Source organism: Schistocerca serialis, chromosome 10 (genome assembly GCF_023864345.2).
Source record: "Schistocerca serialis cubense isolate TAMUIC-IGC-003099 chromosome 10, iqSchSeri2.2, whole genome shotgun sequence".
In the NCBI taxonomy this organism is placed as follows: Eukaryota; Metazoa; Arthropoda; class Insecta; order Orthoptera; family Acrididae; genus Schistocerca; species Schistocerca serialis.
In genome coordinates this window covers 157,555,468-157,578,269 of record NC_064647.1, presented here as the reverse complement: position 1 = coordinate 157,578,269, position 22,802 = coordinate 157,555,468, and the positions used below count along the sequence as shown (strand labels likewise).

The following is a 22,802-nucleotide window of genomic DNA, read 5'->3' as shown; positions in this document are numbered from 1 at the left end:
AGTCGGGTGATGCTGAGGGAAATAGATTAGGAAATGAGACACTTAAAGTAGTAAAGGAGTTTTGCTATTTGGGGAGAAAAATAACTGATGATGGTCGAAGTAGAGAAGATATAAAATGTAGACTGGCAATGACAAGAAAAGCATTTCTGAAGAAGAGAAATTTGTTAACATCGAGTATAGATTTAAGTGTCAGGAAGTCGTTTCTGAAAGTATTTGTATGGAGTGTAGCCATGTATGGAAGTGAAACATGGACAATAAATAGTTTAGACAAGAAGAGAATAGAAGCTTTCGAAATGTGATGCTACAGAAGAATGCTGAAGATTAGATGGGTAGATCACATAACTAATGAGGAGGTATTGAATAGAATTGGGGAGAAGAGGAGTTTGTGGCACAACTTGACTAGAAGAAGGGATCGGTTGGCAGGACATGTTCTGAGACATCGAGGGATCACCAATTTAGTATTGGAGGGCAGCGTGGAGGGTAACAATCGTAGAGGGAGATCAAGAGATGAATACACTAACCAGATTCAGAAGGATGTAGGTTGCAGTAGGTACTGGGAGATGAAGAAGCTTGCACAGGATAGAGTAGCATGGAGAGCTGCATCAAACCAGTCCCAGGACTGAAGACCACCACCACAACAAGGTACCCGGCTTGGTCACATCAATGTGGCCACCGTCTGTGTACGACTTCAGCGTGCAGTAACCACGGTAGGTGGTTCAAAAATGGTTCAAATGGCTCTGAGCACTATGGGACTCAACTGCTGTGGTCAGAAGTCCCCTAGAACTTAGAACTACTTAAACCTAACTAACCTAAGGACAGCACACAACACCCAGCCATCACGAGGCAGAGAAAATCCCTGACCCCGCCGGGAATCGAACCCGGGAACCCGGGCGTGGGAAGCGAGAACGCTACCGCACGACCACGAGATGCGGGCCACGGTAGGTGGCAGAACTAGCAGTGTAGGGCTATAAAGCGTTCTGGGGGATGTGGAAAACACTGTAGTCGTTGTCGTAATGCTAGGCCGGAGCGAATTATCTGACGTCCAAATGGACGTGCTTATTTCTACCTATGCAGGCGCGGATCCGAAGGTGTGTGGTACTCGTGCATCACACATACCGCGGATGCGCTATAACTCTTAGATTCGTGTCTTTATGCAGCGTTTCCATCTTCATTCCTCTCACCAGGCATCCATTATTTACAGTCGCTTAAGAGCCTACTTGAGCGCAGCCGTATTTTGTCTCCTCCTCACGGACTCTGAACCGAAAGCAGAAATGGGAAACACTCACACTTGTAACAGCTCTGCTTAAATAAATGGCAAATTCCAAGACACTACGAAGTGGTCTACGTTACTTAATAACCCGTTCAATGATTTTCTTGTCAAGCTGCGAGAAAGACACATAAAGGAACGAAAGGATTTTCCTCTGCCAGTTGCTGCAGCTTGTATGAGAATCAGGGAATCTCACACCTTCCCCCACCCCACAAAAAAAGAAAGTTTTACTAAAAATGATCACAATTTGACGTACGGCAATTTCAAAATTCCCAGTCAACTTTTGAAGAATTAAGCAGCTTGGGCACCATGTGTTTCGAAATTGACGAAGATACAAGCTCTGTCTAACACAGGGCACTTCCCAGTTGCGAGGTTCAGAGCTGACGTACATTTATGGGGTTGCGGCCTGGCCTGCTACGGGTAATCTATTCTACACTATGTGACCAAAGTGTACGGACACCCCCAAAACAAACGTTTTTCATATTAGGTGCATTGTGGTGCCACCTACTACCAGGTACTCCATATCAGCGACTTCAGTAGTCATAAGACATCGAAAGAGAGCAGAATGGGCCACTCCGAGGAACTCTCGGACTTCGATCGTGGTCAGTTGACTGGGTGTCATTTCTACCATACGTTTGTACGCGAGATTTCCACATTCCTAAACATCCCCAGGTCCACTGTTTCCGATGTGATACTGAAGTGGAAACGTGGAGGAACACGTACAGGACAAAAGCGTAAAGGCCGACCTCGCCTGTTAACTAACAGAGCCCGCCGACAGTTGAAGAGGGTCGTAATGTGTAATAGGCAGACATCTATCCATACCATCACACAGGAATGCCAAACTGCATCAGGATCCACTGCAAGTACTATGACAGTTAGGCGGGAGGTGAGAAAACTTGGATTTCATGGTCGAGCGGCTGCTCATAACCCACACATCACGCCGCTGAATGCCAAACGACAGCTCGCTCGGTGTAAGAAGCGTAAACATTGGACCATTGAACAGTGGAAAAACGTTGTGTGGAGTGACGAATCACGGTACACAATGTGGCGATCCGATGGCAGGGTGTGGGTATGGTGAATGCCCAGTGAACGTCATCTGCGCGAAGAATGGGCTGCCATTCCACAAGAAACCTTCCAGCACCTGATTGAACGTATGCCTGCGAGAGTCGATGCTGTCATCAAGGCTAAGGGTGGGCCAACACCATATTGAATTCCAGCATTACTGACGGAGGGCGCCACGACTTTGTAAGTCATTTTCAGCCAGGTGTCCGCGTACTTTTGATCACATTTACATCTGTACACCCCCACTGTTAAGTGTGTGGCAGAGGGCGCGTCTCACTGTACCAGTTATTACGGTTATTTCCCGTTCCATTCACGTATGGAGCGCGGGAAGAATGACTGTTTAAACGCCGTAACTAATCTAATCTAGTCCTCACAATCCCTATGGGAGCGATACGTACAGTGTTGCAGTGTATCCCTAGAGTCATCATTTAAAGCCCGTTCTTGAAACTTTGAAGTAGGATTTTTTGGGACTGTTCACGTCTGTCCAAGAGTCTGCCAGTTCAGTTTCTTCGGCATCTCTGTGACGCTCCAACAAGGATCAAACAAACCTTTGACCATTCGTGCTAACCTTCTCTGTACACGTTCAATATCCGCTGTTAGTGATATTTGGCACGGGTCCCACACACTTGAGCAATATTGTAGAATGTGTCGCACAAGTGATCTATAAGCAATCTCCTTTGTAGATTGACTGCATTTTCCCATTATTCTACCAATAAACCGAAATATGCTACCTGCTTCAGCGCGACTGAGCCTATGTGATCGTTCCGTTTCATGTCCCTAAAAAGTATTATACCCAGGTATTTGTAATTGTTTACAGGTCCCAGCTGTTATCCATTGGATATTATGTTTTTTCGCTTTGTGAAGCGAACAATTTTACATTTTTGAACATTTAAAGCAAACTGACAGTCTTTGGACCTCTTTGAAATCATATCAAGTTCTGACTGAATATTTATACTGGTTCATTCAGACTGTATTAGTTTTTCGGAAATCGAGTATTACTGCATCTCATGTCAGAAAAGTGCGAGTTGGTTTTTTGTGTTTCACATGATCGATGTTTTCGAAATATATGCTGGTCGACGGAGGAGGTCGTTCTGTTGGAAATGCGTAATTATGTTCCCGTCAGCACTATACGCGCACATCCACCTGCCGTCCGCAACAAATCCGACTCGCATCTTGAACCCACAGGTGGTACCGGCAAACCACGGGAGGCTGAGAAAGCCAATGCAGAAAAGTTAAGAACCCGCTCTACTTGTCATCGTACACTCAGAACCACATGAACATGCGTTTAAAATATATATCGCTCATCCCAGAAACAATGGACTGTAAGAATTTTTAGCATATTATAGCCCCGTCAGCAACTGTGATAGCAATCTTGCCGCTGCCAACCGACCGTGTGGTGAAGAGATGCTGGGGCTGGACTTCAGCTAAGTAGTTTTAATACGACATGTTACTATAGGTTTTAATTTTAATGTTGACTGTGCCTTACTCTGGCATGTTATAGTAATTTTATGCTTCTGAAGAGGGCTAGATTAATTTAGCCGAAATCCGGTAAAGACTAGAAAATTTGTGCAACTGAGGCTGATCCTTCAAAATATTAACAGTGGAATGTGCCAATCGCATTCAAAACTGCACGTTTTACCACGAAGAACATTTGAATTATCACCTATCCAAGATCTAAGAGAGGAATTTTTGCAATACAGTGAAAAAAATGTATTGACAGAATAGGGTCAAAAATACAGATATTTCGATGTCGTGACTTACTGCTATTTCTCCATCTGCCTGAAAATAATAACACTAACTGAACAATTTCCATGACCTGATAGCGTTGCAAAGCTATTCAGTCATCTAAGTGCAGGTGCCCGATTTTAATGAAGTGTTCAAAGCAAAGTGGAACAAACAATATGGAGATGTAACAAAAGCCAATCACTTCTGCATTCAAACACCCCACCATCAAACGCCGCATGTTTAAACGGTGATATTAGTGTATTAATGTCAATCTTGGTGAGGTCGAAAGAATCAGCCAGCCAGTGGGAATAAAGGTCTGCTGGAACACTTTACCTAGGTTTCGACAATTTTAAAATTGTCTACTTCAGAGGGTATAATGGACCCTAAAAATTACATTAGTGGTTACGAAAATATTTTAAACAAAACAAGGAAGAAACAACTGCAGACAAAAATTGCAAAATAAGCGTACTCACTTCTTACATCGCATGCTGATAAAGAGCACTGAATAAAGCGAAAGGGCTCTTGTCATTAGAGACATTCGTCTTACGAACACAAATAATCACAAGCCATGATTGCAGCAACATAGAATTTCAAGTTTGAAGATAAATGCCAGATGTAGTTGCCCATTAACATAGGGCTCTTAATGGGAGAGATATTTTGGTAATTAACGAAAACAAGTATTTAAGTACAGTAGTTTTCGGTACATAACGTAAACGTAGATGTGGACGGGAAAATATCAGTTTCCAACAAATTTACATAATACTGGTCGTAATTAAAATTAAGAACAATTTTCTATATCAGGTACGCGAATTTTACATTTTTACCCTATTTTTGTTGGAGATAAAAGCGATTGTCGAACGTTACGGACAGCAGAGCGCTGGGATTAACTAAAGTGTTCGATACCGCTTCGCCTACTCACAACCAAACTGTTACTTTTCAGTCTAACCTAGACCTCAGCTTACGCTACAGACTAGAATATCAACACCGCCAGCATTCCAGAGACTAATACAAACCCTAAACAAATGTCGCCGTTGTTGTTCTGTACTCTTTGTGGTTGCGGGATCGTCATTAAATTAAGTAATGAAGCTCCTAATATACACTCCTGGAAATGGAAAAAAGACCACATTGACACCGGTGTGTCAGATCCACCATACTTGCTCCGGACACTGCGAGAGGGCTGTACAAGCAATGATCACACGCACGGCACAGCGGACACACCAGGAACCGCGGTGTTGGCCGTCGAATGGCGCTAGCTGCGCAGCATTTGTGCACCGCCGCCGTCAGTGTCAGCCAGTTTGCCGTGGCATACGGAGCTCCATCGTAGTCTTTAACACTGGTAGCATGCCGCGACAGCGTGGACGTGAACCGTATGTGCAGTTGACGGACTTTGAGCGAGGGCGTATAGTGGGCATGCGGGAGGCCGGGTGGACGTTCCGCCGAATTGCTCAACACGTGGGGCGTGAGGTCTCCACAGTACATCGATGTTGTCGCCAGTGGTCGGCGGAAGGTGCACGTGCCCGTCGACCTGGGACCGGACCGCAGCGACGCACGGATGCACGCCAAGACTGTAGGATCCTACGCAGTGCCGTAGGGGACCGCACCGCCACTTCCCAGCAAATTAGGGACACTGTTGCTCCTGGGGTATCGGCGAGGACCATTCGCAACCGTCTCCATGAAGCTGGGCTGCGGTCCCGCACACCGTTAGGCCGTCTTCCGCTCACGCCCCAACATCGTGCAGCCCGCCTCCAGTGGTGTCGCGACAGGCGTGAATGGAGGGACGAATGGAGACGTGTCGTCTTCAGCGATGAGAGTCGCTTCTGCCTTGGTGCCAATGATGGTCGTATGCGTGTTTGGCGCCGTGCAGGTGAGCGCCACAATCAGGACTGCATACGACCGAGGCACACAGGGCCAACACCCGGCATCATGGTGTGGGGAGCGATCTCCTACACTGGCCGTACACCACTGGTGATCGTCGAGGGGACACTGAATAGTGCACGGTACATCCAAACCGTCATCGAACCCATCGTTCTACCATTCCTAGACCGGCAAGGGAACTTGCTGTTCCAACAGGACAATGCACGTCCGCATGTATCCCGTGCCACCCAACGTGCTCTAGAAGGTGTAAGTCAACTACCATGGCCAGCAAGATCTCCGGATCTGTCCCCCATTGAGCATGTTAGGGACTGGATGAAGCGTCGTCTCACGCGGTCTGCACGTCCAGCACGAACGCTGGTCCAACTGCGGCGCAAGGTGGAAATGGCATTTCAAGCCATTCCACAGGACTACATCCAGCATCTCTACGATCGTCTCCATGGGAGAATAGCAGCGTGCATTGCTGCGAAAGGTGGATATACACTGTACTAGTGCCGACATTGTGCATGCTCTGTTGCCTGTGTCTATGTGCCTGTGGTTCTGTCAGTGTGATCATGTGATGTATCTGACCCCAGGAATGTGTCAATAAAGTTTCCCCTTCCTGGGACAATGAATTCACGGTGTTCTTATTTCAATTTCCAGGAGTTTATTTTGGTTATTTGGTGCTGAGAGACAATTACTTAAGATTTTAAGCGTCGAGAGCCGCAAGACAACGGCAATTTACATTATTCAGCGGAATCCTTGGCTGATATAACATTGGCTGTAAATCGACTGTGAGTGCGCAGCGGACATTGGTTGGCTGCCGTGCTTCTGTGCAGAGAGCACAGTTTTTATACTAAAGAAGTTCACCGATTGTAGACTATTATACAGAGTTATCTCTCTAGTCAGACGCGGGGGATAAAAGACGCTCATACGGGGTGTGATTGGAAAGTTTTAAGAATGGATCCCCTACTGCTTATTGGTTTGGCGGGCAGGTACACGGAGGGTGGGGAGTGAGTCATTGCCTTGTAATTAAACGCCTTCTGACAGGAAGTTGCGTTTCCTTTATTCAGTTCGTTGTGGCAGCTGGCTGAGTGCGAGTGTGTTAGGGCTTGTTGCCGGATTCTGTCTGCGTGAAAATGGACGTAAAAACAGAGCAACGAGCTTGTGTGAAATTTTGTTTTTAAAACTGGGAAATCAGCTTCTGAGACTTACGAACTAATAAAAACAGCTTTTGGAGATAATTGTATGAGAGAGTCAAATGTTTTTGTCTGGTTCAACAGATTTAAAAGTGGCCGCGAATCATTTGAAGATGAACCACTGTTCGGCCGTCCTTCGACCTTAAAAACGAATGAAAATATTATGAAAGCTCGCGACTTTGTGCGCTCTGATCGTACACTTACAATTAGGGAGATGGTTGATGAACTTTAAGTTTCTATGCAGTTCAGTCAATTTTAACTGAAGATCAGAACGTGCGTCGAGTGTCCACAAAATTCATTCCAAAAGTGTTGTCAAGTGACCAGAGACACTATTGACTTGAAGTGTGCCAATTAATCGGATTAAAAATGACCCAGATGTGTTAAGTAGGGTAATTATAGGTAACGAATCGTCGGTATATGGATATGGTCCTGAAACCAAAGTGTAGTCTTCGCAGTGGAAGACTCCACGACCGAAAAAACTACGGCACAGTCGGTCAAAGGTGAATACAATGTTGGTGACTTTTTTCGATTCTACCGGTACTGTGCATTATGAATTTACCCCTGCAGCACAGAAAATGAACCAGGAATACTACAAATGTGTCCTTGAGCATTTGCTGAAAAGGTGTGGAAGAAAAGGCCTGCATTGTGCGGAAAGACAGGAGTTGGCTGCTACACCATCACAATGCTCCGGTTCATCGTGCCTTCTCCATCGTTGAATTTTTGACCAAATTCAACATTCCTGTGCTTTCACAACCGCCACATTCCCCTGATTTGGCTCCTGCGGACTTCTGCCTGTATCATAACCTGAAATTTTCTCTGAAAGGTAAGCGATCTGTTGTGTGTTCAATGAGAAGGGGACTATTTTGAAGGAGATGCATTACAGCAGCATGTAAGTGCCACCATTGTACAATTACAAGCCCATTCTTAAAACTTCTCAATCACACCCGTAGAGTTGATCTCGTGGAGAAATCAAGCTTATTGTTGCTATTGTACGAGGTTAATTATGAGTCAAATTCATTGCAAAGGAGAGTCATAATTATGTAAATACAGCATTTTACTTCAAACGATAAATAATATTTTACGTACATTTAAAGTGACTTACAAATATTGTGGGCGGTTATTGTTATGAAGCTTTCGGACAATGATTTTTGGATGCTCCCTGTCGAATATGCAGACGCGATGAACATATCGGTAAGTTTATTAACTAGTGAGTAATTTTCTATGGATTTCTTACGCTGCCAGACGGTCATCCACGTTTCATTTGTGAACTGTATCGCACTCTGGCAGTCTCCGAAAGTTCTGAAGTGAAAGTGAAAAATCATTTTAGTTTCTCCTGGCGGCCAAGCAACCATTATCAGTTTCGCAGCTGATCAACGAGATTTTCGAGACCATCACTGGGAAAGTAATTAATTTCAGGTTTACTCACAGAGTTTCTACGAACAGTAACATTGAATACAATATATCGTTGAAGCTAAGTTAAACTGAGGTTGAATAATAATAATAACAACAATAATAAACAACAACTTAAAAGCAAAGGCTGAAGATTAAATCCAAAACAACAATTGTATAATTGTCTTATAAGGCTGGCACATAGTGATGATAAAAGCTGAGAACCCGAGCGCTGCGTTCGTTTCCTATCTACGCAATGAAGTCACCAACGACTTGCGACGTTATAGCAATATTTTACAGGAAATAGCAGCTATCCGTATCATGTTATTACATTGAAATATTACACATGAGCGGGCGATGTTGAAGCCACAGTCATGTGAGAAAGAGGGAAATGCGTTGCATCCTGGTCCAGTGCCTTCTTTAGGACAAGCTACTACAGACAAACATGACATGTAGAAGTTTACAGCGAGAAATACTTCAGGGAAAAAGTAGAGTATTCTTACCGAAATACCAGGCAGAAGGAAATTAATCACCTCCGATGCTTACCTGAAACAAAAAGAGAAGCAGTTTCTATTAAAACATGCAGCGAAAATTTAAGCATCAATTCCGTTCCGTTTCATATGAAATAAACCAAGAACTAAGCACACTTACTATTTTCATAAAGTAACAACTACGAGACCATTGAAAAACAGCAAGAAGAATTATACTGACCGTACCTGATATTATAAGTAGGGCTTTGAGAGAAGGAACTAGTAATGAAAAATGAATATTTAGTTTTTACTATCAGACAGCTTACACCTCGTTTTGTCTACTTTCTTATCAACGTATACTGTCCCCCCATCTCTCTCCACGGCCGTAATGTTCTTGTCTGAACAACATGGTAGGAACACTCGTTCCCATCAGAGCAAAATGCTTTTTCTCCCGTTCCATTGTTCAGCCGCTTTCTCGAAGTCCTTCTCTGTAGCAGAAACCCGACTCTGGTATAGCCTCCTGCATTATGTTAGAGAACTAAATAACATATCCAGCTTCAGAAGACAGTTAATGACATATCTACTAAAGCAAAGATTGTGATTACCATTGTCCCTCTACGCACTAATTTCTCTTGACATCACTCTATCCAACCAGATCATTTCTCAGTACTCTTAAATCGTTCAGTCTCCCCTAATTTCCTTTTCCCACAACTCGCTGTAGCAGACAAAGTCCATTTCGCACACCAATAAATTCTTTTTATTTATGCCACTATCATTATTGTTATCATCATCATCATTTAATCACAGCTAACACTTGGTTTAAGAGTAATGAAAGGAGGTTGTATACGTGGAAGAGGTTTCAGATAGGTTATATAATGGTAAGACAGAGATTTCGGAACCAGATTATAATTGTAAGACATTTCCAGGGGCATATGTGGACTCTGGTCACAATCCTTGGTTATGAACTGTAGATTAAAACTGAAGAAACAGCAAAAACGTAAGAATTTAACGAGATGGGACCTGGTCAAAGTCAAACGACCCCAAGTTGTAGTGAATTTCAGCGAGAGCGTTATGTAACGACGAAAAGAACAGGGAACAGGAATACAGTAGAAGAAGAATGGGTAGCTTTGAGAGATGAAATGGTGAACACACCACAGATCAAGTAGGTAAAAAGACGAAGTATAGTAGAAATCCTCCGGTAACACAAGAGATATTGAATTTAATTGATGAAAGGAGAAAATATAAACATGTAGTAAAAGAAGGAGGCGATAGGCAACGCAAACGTATAAAAAATGAAATTGACAGGAAATGCAAAATGGCTAAGCAGGAATGGCTAGAGAACAAATGTAAGGATTTAGAAGCATATTTCAATAGGGGACAGGTGGATACAGCCTATAGGAAGATACTAGTCCAAAGCAAAGAAGGGAAAGCAGAAAGATGGAAGAAGTACATAGAGGGTATGTATTGGAGAGCAATATTATGGAAATGGAGAAGGACGTAAGTGAAGATGAGATGGCAGATATGATACTGCGTGAAGAATTTGACAGAGTACTGAAAGACGTAAGTCGAAACAAGGCCCCAGGAGTAGGCAACATTCCGTTGGAACGACTGAGAGCCTTGAGAGAGCCAGCGTGACAAAACTCTTTCATCTGGTGAGCAAGATGTACGAGACAGGCGATATACCCTCAGACTTCAAGAAGAATATAATAATTCCAATTCCAAAGACAGCAGGTGCTGACATGTGAAAATTACCGAACTATCACTTTAATATGTCTCGTTTGCAAAATACTAACACGAATTCTTTACGGAAGAATGAAAAAACTATCAGAAGCTGGCCTCGGGGAAGAAATGTAGAAACACGCGAGGCAATACCGTCCCTTCTCATAGAAGATAAGGAAAGACAAACCTACATTTATAGCATTTGTAGACTTAGAGAAAGCTTCTGAAAATGATGACTGGAATATTGTCTTTCAAATTCTGAGGGAAGCAGTGCTAAAATACAGGGAGCGAAAGGCTATTTAAAACTTGTATACAAAAGAGATGACAGTTGTAAGAGTCGAGGGGCATGAAAGGCAAGCAATGATTGAGTAGGGAGTGAGACAGGGTTCTAGCCCATCCCCGATATTATTCAATGTGTACACTGAGCAAGCAGTAAAGGAAACAAAAGAAAAATTTGGAGCACTAATTAAAGTTCGGCGAGAAGAAATAAAAACTTTAAGACTTGTCGATTACGTTGTAATTCTGTCAGACAGTAAAGAACTTGGAAGAGCAGTTGAACAGAAGGGACAGTGTCATGAAAGACGGATATAAGATGAGCATCAACAAAAGCAAAACGAGGATAATGGAATGTAGTCGATTTAATCAGGAGATGCTGAACAGATCAGGAAATGAGACAAAGTAGTAGATGAGTTTTGCTATCTGGGCAGCAAAATAATTGATGATGGTCGAAATAAAGAGAATTCAAAATGTAGACTGGCAATGGCAAGAAAAGCGTTTTTGAGGAAGAGAAATTTGTTGACATCGAGTGTAGATTTAAGTACCAGGAAAACCTTTCTGAAAGTATTTGTAAGGAGTGTAAGGAGTTAAAAGTGGGCGATAAACAGTTTACACAAGAGGAGAATAGAAGATTTTGAAATGTCGTGCTACAGACGAATGCTGAAGATTAGATGGGTAGATCACGTAAATAATGAGGAGTTGCTGGATGGAATTGGGGAGCGGAGACATTTGTTGTACAACTGCACTAAAAGAAGGGATCGATTGATAGGACACATTCTGAGGCAGCAAGGAATCACCAGTTTAGTACTACAGGGAATGGAGGGGGGGGGGGGGTGAGGTAAAAATAGAGAGCAAGAGATGCATACAGTAAGCAGATTTAGAAGGATGTAGGTTACAGTAGTTCTTCTGACATAGGATAGAGTCCATGGAGAGCTGCATCAAACCAGTCTTAGGACTGAAGACAACAGCAACATTATCACTATTATTATTATTGTTACTACCATGAGCGGCAGGCAACGGCCTTGCCGCAGTGGATACACCGGTTCCCGTAAGTTCACCGCAGTTAAGCGTTGTCGGGCGTGGTCGGAACTTGGATGGGTGACCATCCAGGCTGCCATGCGCTGTTGCCATTTTTGGAGGTGCACTCAGCCTCGTGATGCCAATTGAGGAGCTACTCGAGCAAATAGTAGCGGCTTCGGTCAAGAATACCATCATAACGACCGGGAGAGCAGTGTGCTGACCACACGCCCCTCCTATCCGCATCCTCCACTGAGGATGACACGGCAGTCGGATGGTCCCGGTAGGTCACTCGTGGCCTGAAGACGGAGTGCTTACCATGAGCGGCAACAGCAGAAGTAGTAGTAAAAGAAGTACTGCCAGTACTAAATTTATTAGTTCGCAGTCAGAATACATCTAGCAAATACTTGAGGACATAGGTTGCAAGTGCTACTCTGAAATGAAGAGGTTGGCACAAGAGAGGAATTCGTGACAGGCCGCGTCAAATCAGTCAAAAAAATCAGTATTATTTACTCGTATCGTCACTATAGACACCCAAATCATGTTAACACTAACGTCACTTTAAAATTGTTATTTCTTAGGCAATTGTGATGCAAAAAAATTTACTGTATGTATGAGACCATGATCCGATGTAAGAAAGAGCCTGATAGCGCTAATGAGATCAGGTTAAATAAATAAATACAGCACCAACTGCTGCTAATACACTGATTAAGGAAATGAACTTGCAACAATCAAGTGTTCCAGCACTTTGCCGGTGAATTAATTACTACTAGTAGAAGACAGTATCTACCCGCCAGGATAGCCGAGAGCGCTAACGCGCTGCTTCCTAGACTCGGGTAGGCGCGCCGGCCACGGATCGAATTGGTGCAGTATGAATCCCTTGCACTGCCACGAGATCGTGGCGGGGTGGGACTCATCCACGTGCCGACTCGTGTCAAGGCACTATACGTCAGCTCCCAACTAAAACTTTGGCATCGTTGCCCGCCCAGCCTTACTAGCCTCCTGCTTCACAACTTTGCACCGGCCTCCTTGTCCGCCCCAGTACTGGTATCGACCATTCCAACCCCCTTTTATTACATCCAACGATTTTTCCTGGAGTTCAGTTATATCTACCGGTCCTTACCACTTACACGTTTGTACCTCACGAAAACAGTCTCCGAATTGTTACAACAGTGCCGCCCGTCCAACCCCATCGAACGTAAGTATCCACAGTACGTGTGGCGACACATATGGAAGGCGATCCATGCGCGTTTTCTCGAATCAGACTTTCAATCAGCGTGGTACATCACCGTGAATGGCAAACAAGTTAACCGAGATCGTCTGCACCGCATCCATCTCGCAGATTCATCCCTCTGCACCCACTGTGGCGTGGATGACACGGATGTCCACCGGTTCCACTGTGGCACAGCGCTAGACGTCTGGACACTTGCGCGGCGAACTTTGGCGTTTCTTACTCGCCAGACACCGGCTCAGATCGACGTCCACATGCTTTTGTACCACGATAAGACTTTCTACCCCTCTGCCAAAACTAACTCTGTGAATTGGATCTGTGGCCACACGATCCGCTATCTTTTTACTTCTGGCGACAAGTCTACGCTAGGATATTGGACTTATCTCAACGAACGACACTGCGTCCTGATACGGAACCCACGCTATAAACAATATTTTTCCAATTTCTTACGGAGCACTTTCGATGACCCACCTAGTAGCTGGAACGATCAAGCCCTGAGAAGCTGAAAACTGTACAAACCGAACCGAACCGAACAGATCTGCTCCCCAGAACCCACGCCTACGCCATGAGAAGACACGTTTGGACGAGCTGGCGTGCTGTAGGCGAATACAATTCAGGAGCTCCTGTAAGAACTGGACTTTAACTACAAGTCGCACGACGACTTAAAAAGCTTTTCCTTATTTATTCCTCATAATTTGTTCTTAAAGGAAAAAGTATTTTGATTTTGGCTTTGAGAAACTTTTTTTGTTCCAAAAGATTGCTTCTTCGCCAACAAGACGAAGGAGACTCATTTTTGTTTACTGGAAGGAGAAACCAGTATAACTGGAGTCTTTGTAAAAAAAAAAAAAAAAAAAAAAAAAATCCGACCGGCGGATTAACGACGACGGCCGGTGTGCCGGCCGGGCTGGGTGTGGTTTTTAGGCGGTTTTCCACATCCTACTAGGTGAATACCGGGATGGTCCCCACGTCCCGCCTCAGTTACACGACTCGCAGCCATTTGCAGATTTTCACTCTGCAGCGGAGTGTGCGCTGATATGAAACTTCCGCCGGCCGATGTGGCCGAGCGGTTCTAGGCGCTACAGTCTGGAGCCGCGCGACCGCTACGGTCGCAGGTTCGAATCCTGCCTGAGGCATGGATGTGTGTGATGTCCTTAGGTTAGTTAGGTTTCAGTAGTTCTAAGTTCTAGGGGACTGATGACCTCAGAATTTAAGTCCCATAGTGCTCAGAGCCAATTGAACCATATGAAACTTCCTGGTAAATTAAAACTGTGTGCCGGACCGAAACATCCCCCAGGCTGTGGCTATTCCATGTCTCCGCAATATCCTTTCTTTCAGAAGTGCTAGTTCTGCAAGGTTCGCAGGAGAGCTTCTGTAAAGTTTGGAAGGTAGGAGGCGAGGTACTGGCAGAAGTAAAGCTGTGAGGACGGGGCGTGAGTCGTGCTTGGGTAGCTCAGTTGGTAGAGCACTTGCCCGCGAAAGGCAAAGGTCCCGAGTTCGAGTGTCGGTCCGGCACACAGTTTTAATCTACCAGGAAGTTTCACATTCACACTATTTCACGATTTACTCTAGACGCAGACAGCTGGGATACACTAATTCCGTCCCGGGGGGTATGGGGTGGGGCAGGAAGGGCATCCGGCCACCCTTAAAAAGTTAACCATGCCAAATCCGTACTTAACCCAGCCGACCCTGCGCACTAGAAATGGGCAAAATGACACACGTAACTGTTTCGAAACAAATGAAACAGTACAATATAATGTTTCGATACGCTGTTTCGAAACATTGAAACAGTTTGTGTTTTGTAATGTAATAAACCTACACGTTTTATCATCTTGAGTGTCTACTGTATAAGTATGTCCATATAAACACAAATGAGGTGCGAGAGCGATAATCATATCGCAGAAAGTATGAAACTATCACTTAGGCGTCTTGGCAGTTTCGTATTTCCTGCAGCAAATGCGCTGTTTTCGTGTCGTGTGACTTTCATACTTTTCAGTTGGTTGAGGACAGCCATAGCTGATGACAGAACCACCACGAACGGAACTGGAGGTGGGAGCAAACTGCAGAAACAACGGATATGCTACTGGGATTCCCACATTCCGTTAGTATAGGTAATATACCCATCCTGCTAATTTGCATGCACACAAAGGGAATCATTGTGGATAATAGGCACAGTGACTATAGACTCACAAATAACGCCAAATCTTTCGAATAAATAAAAAATTATAACAGAAAAAATTTTCTTTTTTAAGGTGTTTCGAACCGTTACTATAAATTCACCATGCTTCCCAGCCCTTCCCGTTCACCATTACACAATCAGTGATGTGTCAAACAGATTGCTTGCAATTATACCTACATCAAATTTATGTATATGTCTAATAACTGTCACTCTACGCCTTTTCTTATTCAAAATGTTGTAGATTTACTTGCGTTTCTTAATATGATTACTGTACATGAACAGAGAAGCGTATGTTATTAAAAAAGTGTAATTTAACTGAATGATTTTGACATATTTATTATTTTGAATGCGAATAGCATGCGTTGTTTTATTGTTCGGTTACTTTTTATAAAGCGGATGTTACGTCACTTCGAAATAGGAGCTTTATTTTCGGATATCTTAAGCTTCATGCTATTGCTTGTGAAAAAGATTTCGACGCTCTTGAAAGTCTTTCATGAAGTGGTATGTTGTGTTTCAGTACCTGTGCCGAGCCCGAATCTCTTCCGACACAGAGCGGAATGAAACATCACTGTTCCGATACAATTAGTCCGTTCCAAGCACAGGTGGACTGAAACAGCCTTATTTTGAAAAAAATGGTTCAAATGGCTCTGAGCACTATGGGACTCAACTGCTGAGGTCATTAGTCCCCCAGAACTTAGAACTAGTTAAACCTAACTAACCTAAGGATATCACAAACATCCATGCCCGAGGCAGGATTCGAACCTGCGACCGTAGCGGTCTTGCGGTTCCAGACTGCAGCGCCTTTAACCGCACGGCCACTTCGGCCGGCCCTTATTTTGAAACAACGATACAGTTTCTTTGTATGGCTCGAGATCGAATCTGGTCCGGTTATCCGAGACAGGGACGGAATGAAACACCACTGTATCGAAACATAGAAACAGTGGCCAAGTCTACTGCGCACAATGCAGGATACAGGCAGTAGCGAAAGAAAGAAAGAAAATAAAGTAGAAGACAATGTTTCCGAAGTTGTGCAACATAAGTTTCGTCATTATCGACGATGTGGTCTTCAGTCCTGAGACTGGTTTGATGCAGCTCTCCATGCTACTCTAACCTGTGCAAGCTTCTTCATATCCCAGTGCCTACTGCAACCTACATCCTTCTGAATCTGCTTAGTGTATTCATCTCTTGGTCTCCCGCTACGATTTTTACCCTCCACGCTGCCCTCTAATACTAAATTGGTGATCCCTTGATGCCTCAGAACATGTCCTACCAACCGATCCCTTCTTCTAGTCAAGTTGTGCCACAAACTTCTCTTCTCCCCAATCCTATTCAACACCTCCTCATTAGTTACGTGATCTACCCATCTAATCTTCAGCATTCTTCTGTAGCACCACATTTCGAAACCTTCTATTCTCTTCTTGTCCAAACTATTATTCGTCCATGTTTCACATCCATACATGGCTACACTCCATACAAATACTTTCAGAAACGACTTTCTCACACTTAAATCAATACTCGATGTTAACAAATTTCTCTTCTTCAGAAACGCTTTCCTTGCCATTGCCAGTATATATTTTATATCCTCTGTACTTCGACCATCATCAGTTATTTTGCTCCCCATACAGCAAAACTCCTTTACTACTTTAAGTGTCTCATTTCCTAATCTAATACCCTCAACATCACCCGAGTTAATTCGACTACATTCCATTATCCTCGTTTTGCTTTTGTTGATGCTCATCTTATATCCTCCCTTCAAGACACCATCCATTCCGTTCAACTGCTCTTCCAAGTCTGTCTCCGACAGAATTACAATGTCATCGGCGAACCTCAAAGTTTTTATTTCTTCTCCATGGATTTTAATACCTACTCTGAATTTCTCTTTTGTTTCCTTCACTGCCTGCTCACAATATACAGATTGAATAGCATCGGGGAGAGGCTACAACCCTGTCTCACTCCCTTCCCAACCACTGCTTCCGTTTCAAGCCCCTCAACCCTTATAACTGCCATTTGGTTTCTGTACAAATTGTAAATAGCCTTTCGCTCCCTGTATTTTACCCCTGCCACCTTCAGAATTTGAAAGAGAGTATTCCAGTCATAAAACATGAAATTTAACTTTCGTTAGAAATGGTTCAAATGGCTCTGAGCACTATGGAACTTAACTGCTGAGGTCATCAGTCCCCTAGAACTGAGAGCTACTTAAACGTAATTAACCTAAGGACGTCACACACATCCATGCCCGAGGCAGGATTCGAACCTGCGACCGTAGCGGTCGCGCGGTTCCAGACTGTAGCGCCTAGAACCGCTCGGCCACTCCGGCCGGCTAACTTTCGTTAGAGCCAGTGGTAGTGGAAGCGAGTGAAAAAGACGCGCTCCTGTTACGGAACAGGAGGCCGACGCACCCCCCACCTATCCTCTCGGTGCTTTCGCGTTTTAGTAGCAAATTAAGACGAGCAAGGGCGCGCGAGCGCGAGTAAAAAAAAACACACCTGCCGGTACGGCAGGGCCGCGGCTCGCCGTCCAGATGGCGGGCCGGCTCGGCTTCCGCGAGCGCAGCTTCTGTCTCTCTGTCTCTCACCGCCACCGTCTGTCCTCGTCTCTCCCTGCCAGGTGTCCGGGACAGCCAGCCTCTCTCTCTTCCCTCTCCCCTTTTTTTTCCGGAACGCAAAGCCGAGGTTCTCGGAGCAGCAAAACAGAACGGCACGCTGTGCACGTGTACGAGTTTTTCGCTTGCGTAAGAGAACATCTGCTACCGGCACCGACAAAAGAGAGAGAGGAAAAATAGACAAGAGGAAAACTAGAGACGAGGAGGAGGGAATGATAGCCCAGACGCACGATGGCACCTGGGCAGCAAGGTGAGAGCCGTGACGTGGCGCTTATGTTAATATTGCGATGCGGCGAGAGATCTGGAGGCGCAGTCACATACAGACCAATAGTATCCTGACACCCGACTGAACATGACTAATACATTCGTGGCGCCCTCCATCGGTAATGCTGTAAGCCTGGATGACAGCTTCCACTCTCCCAGGCATACGTTCAATCAGGTGCTGGAAGGTTTCTTGAGGTATGGTAGCCCATTCTTCTCAGAGTGCTACACTGACGAGAGGTATCGATGTCGGTCGGTGAGGCCTGGCACGAAGTCGGCGTAGCAAACATCCCAGAGGTGTTCTACGGGACCGCTACGGTCGCAGCTTCGAATCCTGCCTCGGGCATGGATGTGTGTCCTTAGGTTAGTTAGGTTTAAGTAGTTCTAAGTTCTAGGGGACTGATGACCTCAGAAGTTGAGTCCCATAGTGCTCAGAGCCATGGCTCTATAGGATTCAGGTCATGACTCTGTGTAGGCCAGTCCATTACAGGGATATTATTGTCGTGTAACCACTCCGCCACGGGTCGTGCAGTAAGAACAGGTGCTCGATCGTGTTGAAAGATGCAATCGCCATCCCCGAATTGCTCTTCAACAGTAGGAAGCAAGAAGGTGCTTAAAACATCAATGTATGCCTGTGCTGTGAGAGTGCCACGCAAAACAACAAGGTGTGTAAGCCCCCTCCATGAAAGATACGACCACACCATAACACCACCGCCTCCGAATTTTACTGTTGGCGCCACACACGCTGGCAGATAACGTTCACCGGGCATTCGCCATACCCACACCCTGCCATCGGATCGCCACATTGGGTACTGTGATTCGTCACTCCATACAACGTTTTTCCACTGTTGAGTCGTCCAATGTTTACGCTCCTTACACTAAGCGAGGCTTCGTTTGGCAATTACTGGCGTGATGCATGGCTTATGAGCAGCCGCTCGAGCACGAAATCCACGTTTTTTCACCTCCCGCCTAACTGTCATATTACTTGCAGTGAATCCTGATGCAGTTTGGAATTCCTGTGCGATGGTCTGGATAGATGTCTGCCTGTTACACATTAAGACCCTGTTCAACTGTCGGCGATCTCTGTCAGTGAACAAATGCTTCAAATGGTTCAAATGGCTCTGAGCACTATGGGACTCAACTTCTGTGGTCATAAGTCCCCTAGAACTTAGAACTACTTAAACCTAACTAACCTAAGGACATCACACACATCCATGTCCTAGGCAGGATTCGAACCTGCGACCGTAGCGGTCGTGCGGTTCCAGATTGTAGCGCCTTTAACCGATCGGCCACTCCGGCCGGCCCACTGTCAGTGAACACACGAGATCGGCCTGTACGCTTCTGTGCTGTACGTGTCCCTTCAAGTTTCTTCTTGACTATCACATGCGAACCAGTGGACCTAGGTACGTTATGAGTGTGGAAATCTCGCGTACAGACGTGACATACAATCTATTGACGACGTTCGAAGTCCGTGAGTAGCGTGGAGCGCCCCATTCGTCTCTCTCACGATGTCTAATGACTACTGTGGTCGCTGATATGGAGTACCTGGCCGTAGGTGGCAGCACAATCGACCTAATATGAAAAACGTATGTTTTTAGGGTTGTCCGGATACTTTTGATCACATAGTGTAGTTACCGTAGGCTACCGTAGACAGTCGTAAGCAAGTGAACGGTAGTGTTCCTAGTTGCACATGTCAGTTAAGATCGTAACCGCGTTACTTCTACGTTTAGTGTGTTGCATATCTATCAGGCTTAACCTGATTCCCATCGCTTTGTTTCCATATGCGATCAGAATCTCACTAAAATGCCTTCGAAACTGCAAATGAGTGACAGTATACAAAGCGCCGCACTAACGCATGGAACATTTTTTCTCGTACTTATCCTCTTGTTACTTAAAAATAAACAGTATTTATAGCAAAACTGAAATTGTCAATGTTAAACTCAAGAAACGTTCATCGGATTTGCCGACCTACAAAAAGCATCTGACACTGTAAAATGGTGCGCTACACACCAGTTCAAATACTTGGGATCTTGGTTTACCACGGACAAAAACATAAAAATGGACATCAAGGAAAGAATAGCAGAGGGAATGAAATGCATGCATTCCCTCAGAGAGACGCTCGGCTCTAAATCGATCTCAGCGAACACTAAGATGAAAATTTACAACACAGTGACAAGCCCAGCAGTAATTCACGGCTCAGAAACATGGAGCATGATTAAGCGAGAAAGGGAAAAACTATTAATATTTGAAAGAAGAGTAATGAGGAAGATATGGGGACCAGTTTTAGATAACGGAGAATGGAGAGGAGGAAAAACGAGGAAATCTACCTTCTGATGCGACAACCAACTATCCTACAGAAGATAAAGAGCAAAAGAATACAATGGGTGGGCCATGTAGCCCGTATATCAGATGGATGACAGGGGAAGATGGCACTAACGGGGAAACCAAATACCAAACGCCCCATTGGACGACCAAGGCAGCGGTGGATGGATGACCTGGCGAAGGACCTAGCAGCCCTGGGAATTGAAGACACCTGGAGGAGCCGGGCACAAAACAGGAAGGAATGGAGGCAGTTTATGGAAGCAGGGCGTGGTCAGCAGGGCATCGCTGAATGTCTATCTATTTTGTAGTCGGTGGATGACTTCACACTTCTCCTGATTGAGAGGCAATGGTCAGTTATTGCACCATTCAGATATCGTGTCTAAGTCATTTTGCATTTGGTTTTGATGTTCTGATGACTTTACTATACGATAAATGACCGCATGATCCGCAAACAAAGTGAGAGGGATGCTCAGATTATCTCTTGAATCGTTTGTGTAGGTTAGGATCAGGGGAGGGCCTGTAATACTTCCTTGGGGAACGCCGGATATCACTTCTGTCTCCCGTCGATTACTGCGTACTGTGGCCTTTCTGAGAGGAAATTACGGATCATTTCGCACTCTCCATAGGCACGCAATTTGATTAGAATTATCTTGCGAACAACAGTGTCAAGAGCTCTCTGAAAATCTCGATATACGGATCTAATCTGATTTTTCCTGCCGCTCCTCACTTCATGTGAATAAGGAGCTAGTTGTGGTTCACAAGAACGAAACACTGAATCCGTACTGAGTGTGTATCAATTACCTTAGAGGTAATTCATAATGTTCGAATATAGTACATGTTCCAAATTCTTCTTCAAATCGACGTCAGTGATTGTTGTTGTTGAGCCGGCCGAAGTGGCCGTGCGGTTCTAGGCGCTGCACTCTGGAACCGCGAGACCACTACGGTCGCAGGTTCGCATCCCTCCTCAGGCATGGATGTGTGTGATGTCCTTAGGTTCGTTAGGTTTAACTAGTTCTAAGTTTTAGGGGACTAATGACCTTAGAAGTTGAGTCCCATAGTGCTCAGAGCCATTTTTGATTGTTGTTATTGTTGTTGTTGTTGTTGTTGTTGTGGTATTCAGTCCTGAGACTGGTATGATACAGCTCTCCACGCTACCCTATCCTGTGCAAGCTTCTTCATCTCCCAGTACCTGCTGCAACCTACATCCTTCTAAATCCGTTTAGTGTATTCATCTCTTGGTCTCCCTCTACGATTTTTACCCTCCACGCTGCCCTCCAATGCTAAATTTGTGATCCCTTGATGCCTCAGAACATGTCCTACCAACTGGTCCCTTCTTCCAGTCAAGTTGTGCCACAAACTCCTCTTCTCCCCAGTTTTATTCAATACCTCATCATTAGTTACGTGACCTACCCATCTAATCTTCAGCATTCTTCTGTAGCACCACATTTCGAAAGCTTCTATTCTCTTCTTGTCCATACTATTTATCGTCCATGTTTCACTTGCATACATGGCTACACTCCATACAAATACTTTCAAAAACGGCTTCCTGATACTTAAATCTATACTCAATATTAACAAATTTCTTTTCTTCAGAAACGCTTTCCTTGCCATTGCCAGTCTACATTTTATATCTTCGACCATCATCAGTTATTTTGCTCCCCAAATAGCAAAACTCCTTTACTACTTTAAGTGTCTCATTTCCTAATGTAATTCCCTCATCATCACTTAATTCGACTACATTCCATTACCCTCGTTTTTCTTTTTTGATGTTCATCTTATATCCTCCTTTCAAGACACTGTCCATTCCGTTCAACTGCTCTTCCAGGTCCTTTGCTGTCTCTGACAGAATTACAATGTCACCGGCGAACCTCAAAGTTTTTATTTCTTCTCCATGGATTTTAATACCTATTCCGAATTTTTCTTGTGATAAGGGTTTGTAATTCAGCAGATTACTCCTGTTTCCTTTGTTGAGTGTTGGTGTGACCTGTGCAACTTACCAATCATTTCTTACAGGCCTTTCGTCGAGCGACAGGTTGTATATGATTGCTAAGCTTGGGACTATTGCATCAGCATATTGTGAAAGGAGTTTACTTTTTTTTCGTTTGCATTTGACTGCCCCTTGTACGTGTTACTATGTGAAGTACCGCCAGACATGCCCTGAGTTGGGTACGGATCCAGATGCAGATGGCAGAGCCTCTGCCGCGCGCGGTTCACCTCACAAGAGCATATGACGAG

The 22,802-nt window shown here is 44.6% G+C and overlaps 1 protein-coding gene and 1 pseudogene across 1 annotated transcript in view; one reads left to right on the top strand and one right to left on the bottom strand.

Moving 5' to 3' along the window:
* LOC126424843 (mediator of RNA polymerase II transcription subunit 1-like) overlaps positions 1–22,802 on the bottom strand; it is an 867,028-nt gene that overhangs the window by 727,828 nt on the left and 116,398 nt on the right. The gene's annotated exons all lie outside the window — the stretch shown is intronic.
* Positions 11,971–12,088, top strand: LOC126425365 (5S ribosomal RNA; annotated as a pseudogene).